The sequence below is a fragment of the Macaca nemestrina genome, chromosome 3 (assembly GCF_043159975.1).
Source record: "Macaca nemestrina isolate mMacNem1 chromosome 3, mMacNem.hap1, whole genome shotgun sequence".
Lineage (NCBI taxonomy): Eukaryota > Metazoa > Chordata > Mammalia > Primates > Cercopithecidae > Macaca > Macaca nemestrina.
Window position 1 is genome coordinate 164,487,097 of NC_092127.1, and position 17,251 is coordinate 164,504,347.

The 17,251-nt window shown below is 34.9% G+C and overlaps 1 long non-coding RNA gene and 1 pseudogene across 3 annotated transcripts in view; both read left to right on the top strand.

Moving 5' to 3' along the window:
• The window catches only part of LOC105487774 (uncharacterized), a 229,347-nt gene that overhangs the window by 39,906 nt on the left and 172,190 nt on the right, over window positions 1–17,251 (top strand). The gene's annotated exons all lie outside the window — the stretch shown is intronic.
• Window positions 15,438–16,657, top strand: LOC105487773 (microtubule-associated protein RP/EB family member 1 pseudogene; annotated as a pseudogene).

Here is a 17,251-nt window from a genome sequence, read left to right on the forward strand (position 1 = left end):
AGCTGGGATTACCGGCACACGTGGCACCACGCCTAACTAATTTTTGTATTTTTGGTAGAGACAAGGTTTCAACATTTTGGCCAGGATGGTCTCGATCTCCTGATCTTGTGATCCGCCCATCTCGGCCTCCCAAAGTGCTGGGATTACAGGCATGAGCCACCACACCTGGCCCATATCTTTTTATGTTTTTTTAATATATATATCTTTATACTATATATATCTTATATTTTAATTAAAATAGATATATTTTATATATATCTATATCTTATATGATTATTTGTAAATACATATCATATATCATGTGTATATATATCTTATATATGACAGATATATATCAACATATAGATATATGTCTAATAAGTGTCTATATATAGATATATATTTATATGTAAGATATATAAAGATTTATATGTGAGATATGAGATATATGTATCTCCTATATCTGATATATATCTGATATCTATTTCTATATCTTATATAGATGTCAGATATGTATCAGACATATATCTTATGTATATAAGATATATACTTTTTTTTCCCAAGTGTTTGTGGCATGGAAAACTGTCTCCCAAGGAAACTTTGTATTTTATGGGGGGGGGGGGTGTGTGTGCACACACGCAAAAAAAATTTCTTGGGAAAAGATGTTAAGTTCTGGTTTTTTATTGTCAGAGAATGAAAAGACAGATCTTATGGCAGGATAACCAGATATTTCTCTCACACTTTTTATAGAGAATATTATTTTACTCAATATATGTTTACACGGTAACAAAAAAAGTAAAACAACATATTTTTGAGGCAAAAATATATTTTGAAGCAAAGCAATATTGTCTTTAATAATCTGATGTAACACAAAGCTAAAATTTAGAATCAACGAACAACAGGTTATTCTCAAACATTATTTAAAAGTAAACATCATTTCTCAAACAGTATTCTTAATAAGAATGTGATGCTGTTAGTTTAGAATCACAGTGTTGTACAAGTCTAGAGGGTTCTGGTCACTTCGCATGATGTGTGAATAGCAAGCCCTGAAGCAGAACTAAGTGGTTGGTATACCCTGGAGTTGTGCGCTAAAGACACCTTCAACTCTCAAATTACTGTGGAGATCATTGGTGCTGGCAATTAAGAGTAGATTTATAAACTTTAGTAATTAAATGATGAGGGAGGTATTCAAGATATACAGAGCATCTGAGAAAATATAGCCTAGATAAGCACATACATACATGTATACACATGCATGAGCACACACACCCACCCCTTCTAAGAGTGTAAATCAATATTCCACCAAACTCTTTGGGACATAGTCTTCCTATTACCCTTTGTATCACATCAGATACAAAGAACTTTCACTTGCACTGTGCTCCCTTCTAATATTCAAAATAATCTTCCTCCCATGGGAAAAAACCAAATTACTGTATGTCAACATTAGTAATTTTTGCTTTGACATTGCATGATTTTGCCATCATTATACATTTTAAAAAATTTATTGTTGATCCTATGATGATGACCTGAGTCAGACCAGGTGGTACTGAATGCTCATTGCTCCCAATACCCAATTATCCTATTCTTTCTTACTCAAAGAACCAATGATATTTAGTCAGGTACTTGACTAGACACAGTATCGTCCCCAATTGCATTTTCCAGTGTCTTTTACTACCAGTAGAAGAAATGTAACTATGTTCTGACTACTGTGAATCAGGCAGACTTGATTCAAGCTGAGGCTGCAAATGTACTTGGCAGGGTAGACTTGATACCTTTGTATTTGTCATCACTACAATCTGATCTGTCTTATTCACTGTTTCAAGGAGAATGGAATGGTGCACTGATCCCCTTTTTCTGTAAGAAACAACATCTGTAGAAGAGCTGCTGATATTCACCAGTGCACAAATGTGTGCTTGTGAACTAATAATTTGTTGGTTTAAGCCACTAAATTTCTAGATAGTTTGTTTCACAGAATTATTGCTGCAATAGCATGTTGTCACATAATCCTGACTCTTTAAGTCTTTTTTATTTTATGTTTTCTGCTACTCACAGCTGAAACTATTTCTGACTGAAACACTGCATGCATGTGTATTATCTTTTTAAGAATTAAACTTATTTTACCTTTTCTTAATTCAGTGACAGAGGCATCTAAATTGCTATAATTGTCCACTGACTTGGCAAGCAAAAAGAGTGTAATGAAGGGTCATCACTCCTTTTATTTATGAAGAACACATGATTAGCTTCCGCTAGCAGCATCTCATCTACTGTTTTAGATGATAATAATCATAGGGTACATCTTTAAAATATTTTAGCTTGTTAAATCCTATTTAATTTTATTCTTATAATTGTTTTCTTGAGGTAAATAGTATTGTTTACACTTTGCAATTTATGGAATAATTTAAACTAAAGCCATTATCGACTCAAGGAAAATGGTATTTGGAGATTTATAGGCTTGGGTTGAAATGCCTAGTACTGCCCAAATAACCTTAGAAGTATTAAAACATTCAGTCACTTGCCTTGTCAGAAAAATAGAAATAATAATTTCTATGCAGTTTTGTGGTGGGGTACAATAATTATCCGATAGACTTTAATATTAAACAAGTGTTATGAGCAAAGGAAGACACTTCTGAAACTATTAAGTAAATTTCCATGTAATCAAGTTCTTCCTTCACATTTCCCAAACATTAATGACATGCAAAGGCCACAACAAAGTTCACTTAAAGTCTCTGTTTACTTTCCTGAAGATTTTTCTTATACTTTGAAGGTCATGCTTCAAAATTATTTGTCAATCTTCTTTAACATCCTTATTTTTCTTTTCCTTCATGACTTTTCCACTCAACCTTTTCTTTACTTCAATTTCCTTGTCACAAAGCACAAAAGATCCTCTAAAACTGGATGGAGGACTCTTGTGAAATATGTGAGGGAGGGGAAAAACTGAACAATTTCTTAAGAAAGGTAGGAGGGAAGAACGATTGACAATATTTTAATAAATTTCATCCTATACATAGATGTCAACTTTCATGATATTTCTTCAAAAAATACCTTACCTGAATTTAATCATGAAGAAACATCTGGTAAGTCCAAACTGAAGGGAATTCTATGAAATAATTCATTCAAAAGTGTCAAGACCATAAAAGTCAAAGGAAGATTGAGAAATTATTTACAATTGAAAGAAATCAGAGAGACATGAAAGCTAAATGAATGTATGAATCTGAAGTGGATTACTTTCCTTTTATGGATTTTTTTTTTTTTTTTTTTGAGATGGAGTCTCACTCTATCGCCCAGGCTGGAGTGCGGTGGCACAATCTCAGCTCTCTGCAACCTCTGCCTCCTGGATTCAAGTAATTCTCCTGCGTCAGCCTCCCTTGACTATATAGAGTTGTGTGTTGCCTAACAGGAATGTTCTGTGAAATGTGTCATTAGGTGATTTTTCACTTGTGTAAGTAAACAGTATACTTACACAAACCTAGATAGTACAGCCTACTATACAGTTAGGCTACATGATATAGACTACTGTTTCTAGGCTACAAGCCTGTACAGCATGTTACTGTACTGAAGACTGTAGGCAAATATAACACAATGATAAGTATGAATGTACCTAAACATATCTAAACATAGAAAACTACCTAAAAAAACACAGTATTATAATCTTACGGGACTACCATAGTATATACAGTATGTCCTTGAGTGAAAAACTGTTAGGCAGCACATGACTGTACATGAGTTCCAACATGCATAACACCTGGTATATAGTTAAAGCTCAACAGATGTTGATGTTATCATTATTTCATCTGATTACAACAATAATTCTTTAAGAAACAAAAAATAAATATAACCATTTAACAGATAATATTACTCAGAAAGGTTGGGTAAAATGGGTAGGATCTTATTAACAAAAAAAGATGAAAACTAATTATAAATGAAGGAAAAAAGAATGAGAAACATATATATGTATGTGTGTATATATACATATATACACAGAGAGACATATATATACACACATACATATGTAAACACACGTTTATGTTTTAATTTCAATGTTTAGTTACCCCATATGCTTCTTAATGAAAGACTTTTAGGAATTCCTAATATTCTTTATTTTTTAATTGAAGAATTACTTATATAAAGCCATATACAGAAATCTTCAGTGTCCAACTCAATGTACAGCCAAGATTAGGTGTACATAAAAACCACTATGAAAAGTTCTCAAAGACTGAAAACTCTACATAGGTCAGGCACAGTGGCCCATCCCTGTAATCCCATTGATTTGGGAGGCCAGGACAGGAGAATTGCTTGGGGTTAGGAGCTTAAAACCTACCCAGGCAACATAGTGAGACTGCATTTCTACAAAAAAAAAAATAAATAAATACACAATTAAAAATTATGTAGGCACGGTGGCTGAAACATTATCCAGTCATGGTGGCATGTGATTGGAGTCCCAGATACTCAGGAGACTTAAGTGGGAGGGTCGCTTGAGCCCAAGACATCAAGGATGCAGTGAGCCGTGATTGTGCCACTATACTCCAGTTGGATGACAGAGCTAAAAACAAATTAGAGATATTGTTTTGCTAAAATCTTTTTTGCTAAAAACTAAATATCTAAAAGCAAAAGCAAAAAACTCTACGTAGATCAAAATGTAGAATACTTCCAGCATTACAGAGCGCATTCTCGTGATCCCTGCCAATTAATATTCCTCCCCAAGTGGAACCACTATTCAGACCTCCATCTATAATACATAGAACACTTTTGCCTATTTTAAAACAACACAGATAAAATGATCAGGTTCTACTTTTTTTGTGTCTGACTTCTTTTGCTCAACATTACATCCATGGAATAATTTATCCATTTTGTTGTACTAATCAGAAATTCTGTTTTTTCTTTTCATTTTATAAATAAATAAGTTGTTTAGTTTTTATCCATTTGATGGCAACTAAATTGTTCCTAATTTGAGACAATTATGAATATTTTTTGTACATGTTTCTGGCATATCTAGGCATTCATTTCTTTTGGGCTATACCAGGAGTGAATTGCTGGGCCTTATCATACATCCATGATTAATTTTATTAATAATGCCAAATGTTTCTTAGAATAACTGTATCAATTTGTGCTGCCAAAATACTGTAAGATTTGAAATTGCTCAGTGTCTTTGCCAAATATCAGTATTTTCAGTAGTTTAATTTACCCATTCTTGTCATTGCAGGGTATCATTTATTATTTATTAAATGAAGATTTTTAATTCATATTTCTCTGGTGACTAATGATGCTGATCATACTTCATACATTCAATATATTTAGGCATCTCGTGTATGGCACCTATTCAGAAATTAATTTTATTAAAACTTGATTGTCTGTCTTTTTCTTATTTTGTAGAAATTCTTGTTATACAATAGATACAAGTGCTTTGTAGGTTTTACCCATAGTTTTTGTTGTTGTTTCCCAAGTTGTGAAATGGACATTTTAATGGCATGTTTTGATGAACAAGAGATATTAATTTTAGTAAAGTCCAATTTATCCATCTTTTCTTATATGGCTAATCTCTTTTTTAGGTTTAGCATTTTAAATTTAATGAACCAATTGTAGAAAACAAATAAAAAGAATAATTTGTATTTTGTCATATGTATATGTAAATTTAACACATATATGTATAATACATATGTATATAACACATAAGTATGACATTCCTTTGAAGATACATATATATAATTTTAAGATGGCACACACACACTCTTTGAGATTACACGCTATATAGTACAAATCGTGTTGTGGAAAGTGCAAGCCAGAGCTTCAACATGATTTCAAGTAGATTTTTTCTCATGAAGCTAAAACATTGTCTTTTACATTGTGTTTACATTAATATTATATGCTTTTTATATACAGATAATTTGCTAAGCTAAGGTGAAATTCCCTTTAGATTCAACCTAATTTATGTCAAATAAAAGACTGATAGGATTTACATTTTTATAATTCTACTCTTATTTTTTTTTGGTCAGCATAGAAGCATCCCATCCCTAAAATGGTGACTATAATCAATCTTGAAACAAAGAACACAACTAGAAATAATGGCTTAATAAGGAAAGAAAGGGAAAGAAAAATATATTGATAAGATGTCACTACAAATCAGCATCAAATTAACGTCTTCACAATGTTATACTCTTTTTATGTTTTGTTTCAATGGAGTGAAATAAGATTAAATCACATATTAGACTCAGAAGGAAAACTAATCAGCTTAATTTGAACACTTGATTTCTTGTAAATTTCATTCACATTGGAAATATCGTTGTGTTTCTTAAAATAGAAAGGAATATTTTAGTTACGATAAATTAATTTTGCAAAGCATGGATAAACTAAATTTTAGTTTTGGTTAAAGTACAATTTAATTTTATCATTGTTTAATGAATGGAATTATAAAAACATTAATACCGAAATGTATATTTCAAACTGAATTTCATTTTAAATTTAGTAAATAACTTGCTATATGGAGAAAAAGAGAGAAAAAAAATAATGACAGTTGTGCCCAAAGTTATGAGGTGACAGGTATTTCCATACTTTGTAATTTTTTGAAAATTATTTATTTTTCTTTTAGTTTTTAGAGTGTCTATAAGTGTTAATTACACAAGTATCAAGAGAAATTAGAATTTCTAGTGTATTCTAAAATTTTTTAAAGTGCAAATGGAAAAAAATCTGTGTATTCTTATGCAAATAATGGACTTTTCAAATACTCTTCCAATGTATTGATATTTGTTGATATATTCTAGCTTTTTTTTTTTTTTTTTTTTTTTTGAGACGGAGTCTTGCTCTGTCACCCAGGCTGGAGTGCAGTGGCCGGATCTCAGCTCACTGCAAGCTCCGCCTCCCGGGTTCACGCCATTCTCCTGCCTCAGCCTCCCGAGTAGCTGGGACTACAGGCGCCCGCCACCTCGCCCGGCTAGTTTTTTTGTATTTTTTAGTAGAGACGGGGTTTCACCGTGTTAGCCGGGATGGTCTCTCGATCTCCTGACCTCGTGATCCGCCCGTCTCGGCCTCCCAAAGTGCTGGGATTACAGGCTTGAGCCACCGCGCCCGGCCAAAAGTAGAGAAAGTTTTTTTAAATTATATTGTAAGTTCTGGGGTACATGTGCAGAAGGTGCAGGTTTGTTACATAGGTATACACGTGTCATGACGGTTTTAAGAAAAATATTGATACTAAACAGTACATTACTGCTTAATTTAGGACTTCCATATTCTTACTATTTTCCTTGAGACTTACATTAATACATTATTGTTGAACAACTGTAGACTCATTGAAAGGTAACTATTAGTCTTATCATATATAATTTTTGTCCCATGCTTCCTAGGCATGGATAGTATACATATACAGATATCATCAGAGATGTTGCTTCTTCAAAGTTGTAGTCTCTCGGCAAAGTATTCGAAAATTAGACTCGCATAGACAAAATTGTGTCCCCCCAAAATTCATATTGAAGTGTAAAACTCCAGTCTGAAGATAGGGTCACTAAGGAGGTAATTAAGGTTAAAGTTCATGAGGGTAAGGCCCTAATCCTGTAGAAATGTGCTCTTATAAGAAGAGAAAGAGACCAGAATGCACTCTTTTCGGGCACACATAAAAGACCGTATGAGGACATAATGAGAAGGTAGCCATCTGTAAGCTAAGGAGGGAGGCTTGTTCAGAAACCAGCCATGCTGACAACTTGATTTTAGACATGGAGCCTCCAGAATTATGCAAAAATAAAAATTCTATTGTTTAAGCCATGCCATCTTTTGTAATTGCAGCCCAAGCTAACACAGGATTTATCCAGTTGACTTCAGCATAATTATCATCAGAGCTTCCTATGGTTAAAACCAAAACTTTTAAATAGAGATATTTGAAGTATATATGTTTACATCATAATTACAATGGATGTGGGTACAATATCTTTGTTATTTAGTTCAATATGAAAGAACTTTTGTTTTTATGCTGAACTAATCATAAATTATCTACAGTGAGACCTGTCATTGTAATGTGGATGTGCTTGATTATTAGTAGTATGCACCTCCACTTGTTCAATAGGTTACACTGAAAGTGTCTTCTTTGATGTGTTCATTTATCACATTCCTATCCATATTTAAATTTTATTTTCCAAGGCCAACCAAATGCTCATATATTCTAGTCTATGAAGACTTTTGCTTGTATCAATTTTGATTGACATTTTATTCTCTGTACTTTCACACACTTAAGCAATTATTTATCAATATTATTTAAGTGTGATTTAATATATCCTTCCCAATTAAATATGTTTTTAAAGAGTCTGTATAATACTATTTTGTTTTCCGGATAATAAATAAGGCATCATTCTGACATCAAATAGATATGAGTTCAAACTGCCACTCTCCTAACTATTATGTCTGTGCCCTTTAAAAGAGTCACTTTATGTCCTTGTCTTTAAAATAGGGGTGATACTGCCCATTCCATTCTTTTAATATAGGCATGTATATCTATGTAGCTATCTATCTATCTATCTATCTATCTATCTCTATCTATCTATCTATCTATCTATAAATCACTGACAAACCACTTACTGACACAAAATAACACTCCAAAATGTATTAGCTATTAATATACATAGATTATTTATGATTATTTTTCATACTAATTTACTAGTTACTTCACTCACTGAATAATATACTTGCTAAATAATATGATTAATTATTTAAGGCAAAATAATTATTTTAAAAATACTATTTCGGCTGGGCGCGGTGGCTCAAGCCTGTAATCCCAGCACTTTGGGAGGCCGAGATGGGTGGATCACAAGGTCAGGAGATCGAGACCATCCTGGCTAACATGGTGAAACCCCGTCTCTACTAAAAATGCAAAAAAAAAAAAAAACTAGCCGGGCGAGGTGGCGGTGCCTGTAGTCCCAGCTACTCGGGAGGCTGAGGCAGGAGAATGGCGGGAACCCGGGAGGCGGAGCTTGCAGTGAGCTGAGATCCGGCCACTGCACTCCAGCCTGGGCGACAGAGCAAGACTCCGTCTCAAAAAAAAAAAAAAAAAAAAAAAACTATTTCAAAAGTACTATTCACAAAATACAAATGAAATACTACTAAAAATAAAGTGAATATCATCACCTCTAGAAAACTTCTAGTTTTAAAAAAGAACTGCAATGCATATTTACATTATGAAAAACAGAAGATACTGAATCTTACATGTCACACACAAAATATTGGAGTTCAAAAGTGAGAGAGAGAATTTCTGCTTGAGGAAAATATCAGCATATAGATTGTATTCGCATAAGGCCTGGTGGAATTATTATAATTTTAGCAGATTGAAATGAGTAATAATGATTTTCAGGTAGAGAAAAATACTACTGGTAAAGGCATAGGGTTCTTGCAAAGCGGTATAGTGTATGATTTGTCTTTGAGCATGTAGAAAAGACCAGTGAGGTCAAAAAGAGATGTTTTGCACAGTTTGAGGTCAACTTTGAATGCCAGGCTCAAGTTCTACTCTGATTTTGGCAGAGAGTCATGGAGAAAACTGATCACTGGCAGTAGCAACGTATGAGTACATAAGAATGGGTTGTGAGTGATGGAGGTGAGGGGCAAGTAGCACTTTAAGGAATTGTTCCCATACTCCAAGGTGATGGATAATTAAGACCTGGACTGGGAAAATGAGAGTAAGTAAATTAAACACATTTAGATTAAAGATGAACATTTTTCCAAGAATGCACATAAAAATGTAGAATAAATTTTCTGAGAAACTCTCCCATTTTGTCCAAACTGTGCAGTTTTATCAGTTATGTTCCTTTATTAGTTACTTTTAGAAAGACTCATTTAGAAAGACTAATTTAGAAAGATTGTGAAAATCTTTAAGAAGAGGTCAAAATGAATTTGATTATTTGGTTGAAAAGTAAACATGACACATAGTAAGTGATATCATTTATTAAAGTCTAATAGAAGTGAAAAGCTATTTACCAGACATTTTTTGAGGAAAATATTGACAGATGAAATAAATATTAGCAGATCATGAAGATGTAAAAAAATAATGAGGATGCTGTTTGATGGATCTGGTGGTACCTAACATTTGCCATGACTTTATTGATAAAACTAAGTATCTTATGTTGTTAACATTTGGGGAAATTTGAATGCAAAAATGTATACTTGCAAATGTGCTTGTAAGAAAAAAATGATAAGAATTCACTCTCCTGCTAGTATATATTCTCTAAGAAAAATAATGAAATGAAAATTTTTAATAGTCTAAGGAAATTTTCTGCACTTTCAAAATACTAAATTATGTGTTAAGGAATAAATCTTGTTGATAGAAACAGCAATAAAAGCTATACAAATAATTTTCTTATTCTGAAATATTTTCCTCAAAATTGTAATGCTGAATTTGGTTTTCATTTAAGACATGAACTACCATAGTGTAACAGCTTGCCAGCACAAAAGTTCATCATTTCCATCACCTTAAGAATAACCCCCATTCTCATGGGATCGATTGCAACCAGATAGAATTCAGCAATGGAGCAAAAATACTAGCCAAATTTAATAAGGCTGACAGTTTCTGACTTGTTGTCTGGTTCACCCAGGGATGACAATCTCTTTTATGTGACATAAACATGAAACCCAAGAATAAGTGTTTATATGAATGATGGTTTTTACTCTAAGTATTCCATTCCAAAGCAGAGATTTTCTGTATGAATTTGTGGGATGAAACAAAAAAAAAAAATTATTCATCTGTTCATAAGTAAATGAGTAATTGATAACAATAACAAGCAAGAAAATAACAGTTCAGTTCTCTAAACAGTGATTTTTGTCCCGTTAGCATTTTAGGTTCTTAAAAATTCTGTTTCTTTGGCTCCATGAAGCAATGAAACCCGTCCACTGTAGACTAAATAATAAAACCCACAGGCCATGGAAACTGACTTTCAAAAAAAGAATGATCTATAGTCTCGACCTTTGATCTTTGCAGAATCTGAAAAGTTCACCCTGTACTGAGATGGAAAGAAGTTTTATTAGGAAATGAAAATAATCCAACTTATTAAAAAGAATATGAAAGTTTTATGCTTTGCAGATAATTCAAAGCTCCTGAAAACAAAGTCCCTTGAGTTACAGTCAGATAGGAGGAAACCATATCTTCCTTTGTTTTCTTCTCTTCTTCAATAATACTTCTCTTCAGTAGGAATTGACATATGTTTCCACTAAGACAATGACTGCACAGCTACTAAGAACCTGGAATGTGCATAAAAGCATCACTGAAGTGAATAGCATTTGGCTAACATAAACTGAGTAATTGTCTATGTGTGTTTATAATCAAATTCACTAACTTTCCAGGTAGTTCCCTTAAACTGTACCTCATTAATTCTTTCGAAAATAAAAAAAGCCAACTTGCAAAATTGTAAATGACCTCAATCGAATCAGCTAAAAAAAACATTGAAATTGAACTATCTAAAGAATTGACCTTGAAAAGCCTCCATGTGCCATTGTAATCCTTTTAAATTAAATTATCACTTCAAATTATTTACTTGCTGTTTAATTCCCTTACATTTTCTTTCATTTCCAACCTTTTAGTTCACCTTTATCACAAATTTTTCTACAGGCAGGGAAAAAATAAAAAGGATACTTTCATTATAATAATATACTGTTGATTCTATATTTAGAGTCATTGTGATTCAGGAAGTTTGTCTAAGGTTCAATGGATGTTTGCCAGAATTTTAGTTTGTGAGAGCTAAGTACTTCTTGTTATATGAACTGAGCAATATTACCTGCATGGAAATAAGTGTACTCCCTTTACCTACCCAGAGTTAAAAATCTGGAAGGAAAAGCAAAAGCTCTTATCATGCATGCCAATATCCTTTGTCTATATCTCTTGTCTCCAGCTGTGAATAATAGTGTGATATACGCATACCACACAGGGTAAATACTTGTTGAATAAATGGAATAAATACATATACATGACTGAAATAATGAGAATGATTTTCATGAGCCACCCTCAATTAGTAGGGTCATTACTTTGTGGGAATGCCATGACAATATAAACAAAAGAACTCTCTTAACTTCATTCTTTTATTTCTTGGATTCTTTCCTGATTTTTGCCATAATAATATTTCACAGTCTCAAGTGTGCATAATGCATGTGTCTCTGTGTGTGTAAATATACAACTTGCCCTTCCAAATGAACAGTTCTTAAAAAATTAACAGAATGTTTTAGATTTGCCATGTAAACAAATTGCTAATATAGCTAGGGAAACAATAAGTTAAAATGACTACAATGTAACTAAAATATACTAGATAAATGCATACATATTTCCTGACAGGGTTTGTAATCCATACTAATTTTTGATATTTAAAATTAGAAATCAGTAGAGCTGCATATAGCTGTATAACACTGTGTCCAGTGTCATCAGAAGTAGATTTTTTAAGAGCAAGCTTCTTCTTTCATTTCTTCAGCAGCATGCCCCTTCTCATATATTCAGTTATGCTACATTGCTTGAGGCTGTGCTTCTATGAATCCTTAACATGTTTCTGCTGCCCTCTCTGCTTGTGATTACCCCCATTTCAGCTCACTTTACAGCAGCAGTTGGATATCCTGCCGTCTTCTATTTTCTGCACATGTGCAGCTCAGTTGAGCTGTGCTATGACGAATATTGTTTCAATGTTGCCAGATCAGTTATATTACAGGACTGTCTTTCTGGTGGCTGTGCTTCTATCACTGCTGTACAGTAGTGCTCAGAGGTAGGTTGATGAAACAAACTCTGAAGACTTATACCTTATCGATTATAAGAAACTTCCAGAATAAGCAAGCCCTGCTTAGGGTGCAGTGGCTGCTCCAGCACAGTCTTGGTTGAAGTCCAGAGTATCAGAATTCCTCTGGAAGTCACTCCTAAGCTGACCCCAACAGTGCTCCACAAATCTGATTAGTTTAAGATTCTTCTTTTAAGGTACTATGAACGTATTTTTCCTCTGTGTTTGCCATGGATACCAAGAGGGCAGAAACTATGGCTTATCCACCCAGATTTGCCCTGAATATTTTCTGGCACAAACTAGGAGTGCACAAATGCACTGATAGCATAAAGAGGAACTAGATGATAAATTGTGAAGTGAGATAAAACTTTGGCAATACAAAAGAGTTTTACAGCTGCCATTTCTGATACTTTTCTTCCTAGTCCTCAGTGGATCAATGCTTGCCCTAGGTGAAGAGATTTTATTTTTTCCGGGAAAGGAAAAACACACATAAAAAAGAAAAGAAAGAAAAAAAAAACAGTTATTGAATATATTAATAGATTTTGTAAAGTTCAAAAAGTGGGAACATATATCTGATAAGTCAGGTGACCTTAGATTTTCAAGCACTAAGATTTTGAGAACGAAAAAGACTATTTTGATTTGTTTTAATCCAAAAGAATAAGAATATGGTGGATCAGAGCATAGTTTACACTTTAAAGAAACTGATGTGTGTGTGCGTGTGTGTGTGTGTGTATTTTGTGTTGAGTGTGGGGGAGGGATATGTTGATTACAGAAGAGCAGATTTTCAACCAAAAGGAAATAATCTAGAATAATCTAGGCATTTCCCTAGAAAGAATACGTAGAAAAGGGAAGAACAAAAAGGATCACAACATCAGAAATGAAGGTTTCTACTTTCCCCTAGTACATAAATAAATAAGTTACAATAGAGAGAGAAAAAAATGTGTTCTGAAAGTATCTGAGATACCTCCCCCTCACCCCCGCACAACAACTAATGATTCTGTGGGTATAATGGATTATTACATAATGTCACATGTCTCTAAAACAATCAAGGAAGTCTGAGGGTAAGCCAGTGGCACTAGAGTGTTCTTGTGTCAGATGAAGAGAAATAAAAACCTCAATGGCCTGATGGATCGTCTCTAAAACAACCGTTTGCATTCTGAAAACGAAGTCAATGTCATGAATGTTTGGGAAACTGTGAGAGAAACAGTGACAACACAGCAGTGGGTGCTGTGGAAATAAAGCCTGAAGAGTTGAGAACAGAGGGTTTCTCAAACCAAAATTCATTTTAAATGAAAAGAATATTAGAGTTCCCTCTTCCAATTTTGTCTATTGATTCTTCTCACTTCCTCCTATTTCACCACCATGTGTTTGGATCACAATGAGGAGAAAAAAAGCAGGTGAAAAGGGAGAAACTTGAATGGACTGAGAAAACCTAAACTGGAATTTTTAAATAAGTGAAAGTCACAACTGAGTGTATATAATGAGATTTAGTTAGAAAAATACTGTTTTTATTTTCCATATGAGTAGGTGAAATTCATAGCACTAGAATAATTTCTAACTGTAGAGAATCAAAAAATATAGAGGAAAACAGATAAAATTCACTTTTTTTTTTTTTTTTTTTTGAGACAGAGTCTCGCTCTGTCGCCCAGGCTGAGGTCCAGTGGCAGGATCTTGACTCACTGCAAGCTCCGCCTCCCGAGTTCACGCCATTCTCCTGCCTCACCTTCCCAAGTAACTTGGACTACAGGCGCCCCCCACCACGCCCGGCTAATTTTGTTTTTGTATTTTTAGTAGAGACAGGGTTTCACAGTGTTAGCCACGATGGTCTCGATCTCCTGACCTCATGATCAGCCCGCCTTGGCCTCTCAAAGTGCTGGATTACACGTGTGAGCCACCGCGCCCTGCCAAAACTCATTTTTTAAACTGCCTCAATAAATCCTGAATCTCTTTTCTAATCCTTTGTGCTCCAGGACAAAGTTCTTTATTATGGCCTTTCCTCTCCATCTCCCTTCTCCTCCCATGCTCATAACTTTTTGTTGTTGTTGCTTACTGGAAATTTTCACTCATTTTTATATCCAGAACCTGGCTCCTCTCTCTTCTTTCTGACACCAATACTTAACGTTTATCTCTAACATTTTCACCATTTCTCTACTCTCAAAATAAAGGCTCTCATATGAAATAAAATATTAAAGGAACGAAAATTTAATTTTAACACAACTGAAACTAGTTAGCAATTAGTTTACATTTTTATTCTGGAACAATTTCAAACTTTGTACAAGTTGCAAAAATAAAAATTCCCTTGTACAGTTTTAAAAATGACTAGCTTATTTCTTTTATGATCTTTCTCCCTCTCTCTCATATGTATATATCGTATGCATATGTGTGTATGTGTGTTCAGCATGTATATAGTATGCATTTCTTTAATGTATGAGACTAGGTTTCAGGAATTGTTACATTTTAACCTTTAAATGTTTGTTTAACATTAGCTAAGAGTAAGAAGATTTTAAAAAATAGCTACAATAAAATTATAAAGGCCAGGCGCAGTGGCTCACGCCTGTAATCTCAGCACTTTGGGAGGCCAAAGTGGGCAGGTCATGAAGTCAGGAGTTCAAGATCAGGCTGGCCAACATGGTAAAACCCCATCTCTACTAAAAATACAAAAAGGGTGGGGTCTGGCGGTTTGAACGAGATGAAGGAACTGGAGCCGGGTAAGGGCAGTGGACGTGGTTCCCCTGAGAGCCGAAGATGGCAGTGAACATATACTCACGTCAGTGACCAGTGATAACCTAAGTCGACATGACATACTGGCCTGGATCAATGAGGCTCTGCAGTTGAATCTGACAAAGATCAAATAGTGTGGTCAGGGACTGCCTAATGTCAGTTTATGGACATGCTGTTTCCTGGCTCCATTGACTTGAAGAAAGTGAAATTTCAAGCTAAGCTAGAACATGAGTGCTTCCGGAACTTCAAAATACTGTAAGCGGGTGTTAAGAGGATGGGTGTTGACAAAATAATTCCTATGGACAAATCAGTAACAGGAAAGTTTCAGGACAATTTTGAATTCATGCAGTGGTTCAAGAAGTTTTTTGATGCAAAGTATGATGGAAAAGCCTGTGACCCTGTGGCTGCCAGACAAGTTTAAGAAACTTCGGTGGCTCCCTCCCTCCTTGCTCCAGCTCTGAATAAACCAAAATTTTAGCAATACAGCTCCGCAGAGGCCCATCTCAACACAGAGAACTGCTGCGGCTCCTAAGGCTGGCCCTGGCGTGTTGTGAAAGAACCCTGGTGTGGGCAATGGGGATGACCAGGCAGCTGAGTTGATGAAGCAGGTCAACGTATTGAAACTCACTGTTGAAGACTTGGAGAAAGAGGAATTTCTACTTCAGAAAGCTATGGACCATTGAATTGATTTGCCAGGAGAATGAGGGGGAAAATAACCCTGTATTGCGGAGGACTATACACATTCCGTATGCCACAGATGAAGGCTTTGTGATACCTGATGAAGGGGGCCCACAGGAGGAGCAGGAAGAGTATTAACAGCCTGGACCAACAGAGCAACATCTGAATTCCTCACTCCAAATCATGTGCTTAACTGTAATATACTCCCTGTTATTATCCTTAGAGGACTCGCTGGTTTCTTTTCATAAGCAAAAGTACCTTTTCTTAAAGTCACTTCACAGACGTTTCACTGCTTTTCCAGTAAGTTTGAGTTAGGAGCGTTTACGTTGTAGCAGAGCAGTATTAATATCTAGTTGGTTCACTTGGGAAACAGAGGCTGACTCTGGGGCTCACTGTGCGGATGCCGGTCACACTGAGTGCTGGAGACGGTGTGTAATATGCTGAGGTGGCGACCTCAGTGAAGAAATGGAAAGACTGAATTGAATTTTAAGCTAATGTGAAATCAGATAATGTTGTAATAAATAAATGCCTTAAGAGTATTTAAAATATGCTTCCGTATTTCAAAATATGAATTGTACCATGACGGGATTTTGTGTTTGATGTTATGTCTTGGAAGGAAGGACTAGACCTTGGAACCTTTGGAACTTGCTGTCACAAGTCTTAGAGGGCTGCTTGAATCCTCATAGCCTAGGCTTTGGTCTAAAAGGAACATTTTAAAAGTTGCCCTGTAAAGCCATTTGGTGTCATTGACCAATTGCATCCCTGCTAAAGAGCAAGGGCATTATTGACTGGATAATAGAGGATGTGTTCCAGTCCTCAGATGTTTGAGGTGAAGAGCTTGGTTTTCATTGAGCATTTCTCTATTTTTCCGGTTATCCCCAAAATTTCTGTGTATTATCTTTTTGGGGAAGTGAGGTGTGTCCAGTTTTTTTAGTCTAACAACTACTTTTGGGGACTTGTCCTCGTCTCTGCGATTTGAATGGGGATTGCATCCTATTTTACTGTCTTTTAGGTTTATATTTACCATGTTCCTCTTCTCTGCTCCCCTTGCCCACTGGGGACTCCTCTCTGGCTCCTTGAAGTTTGCTGCTTAGAGTTGGAAGTGTAGCAGGCAGGTGACCATGCTGCAAGTTCTTTCTGGACCTCTGGAAAGGGAGTGG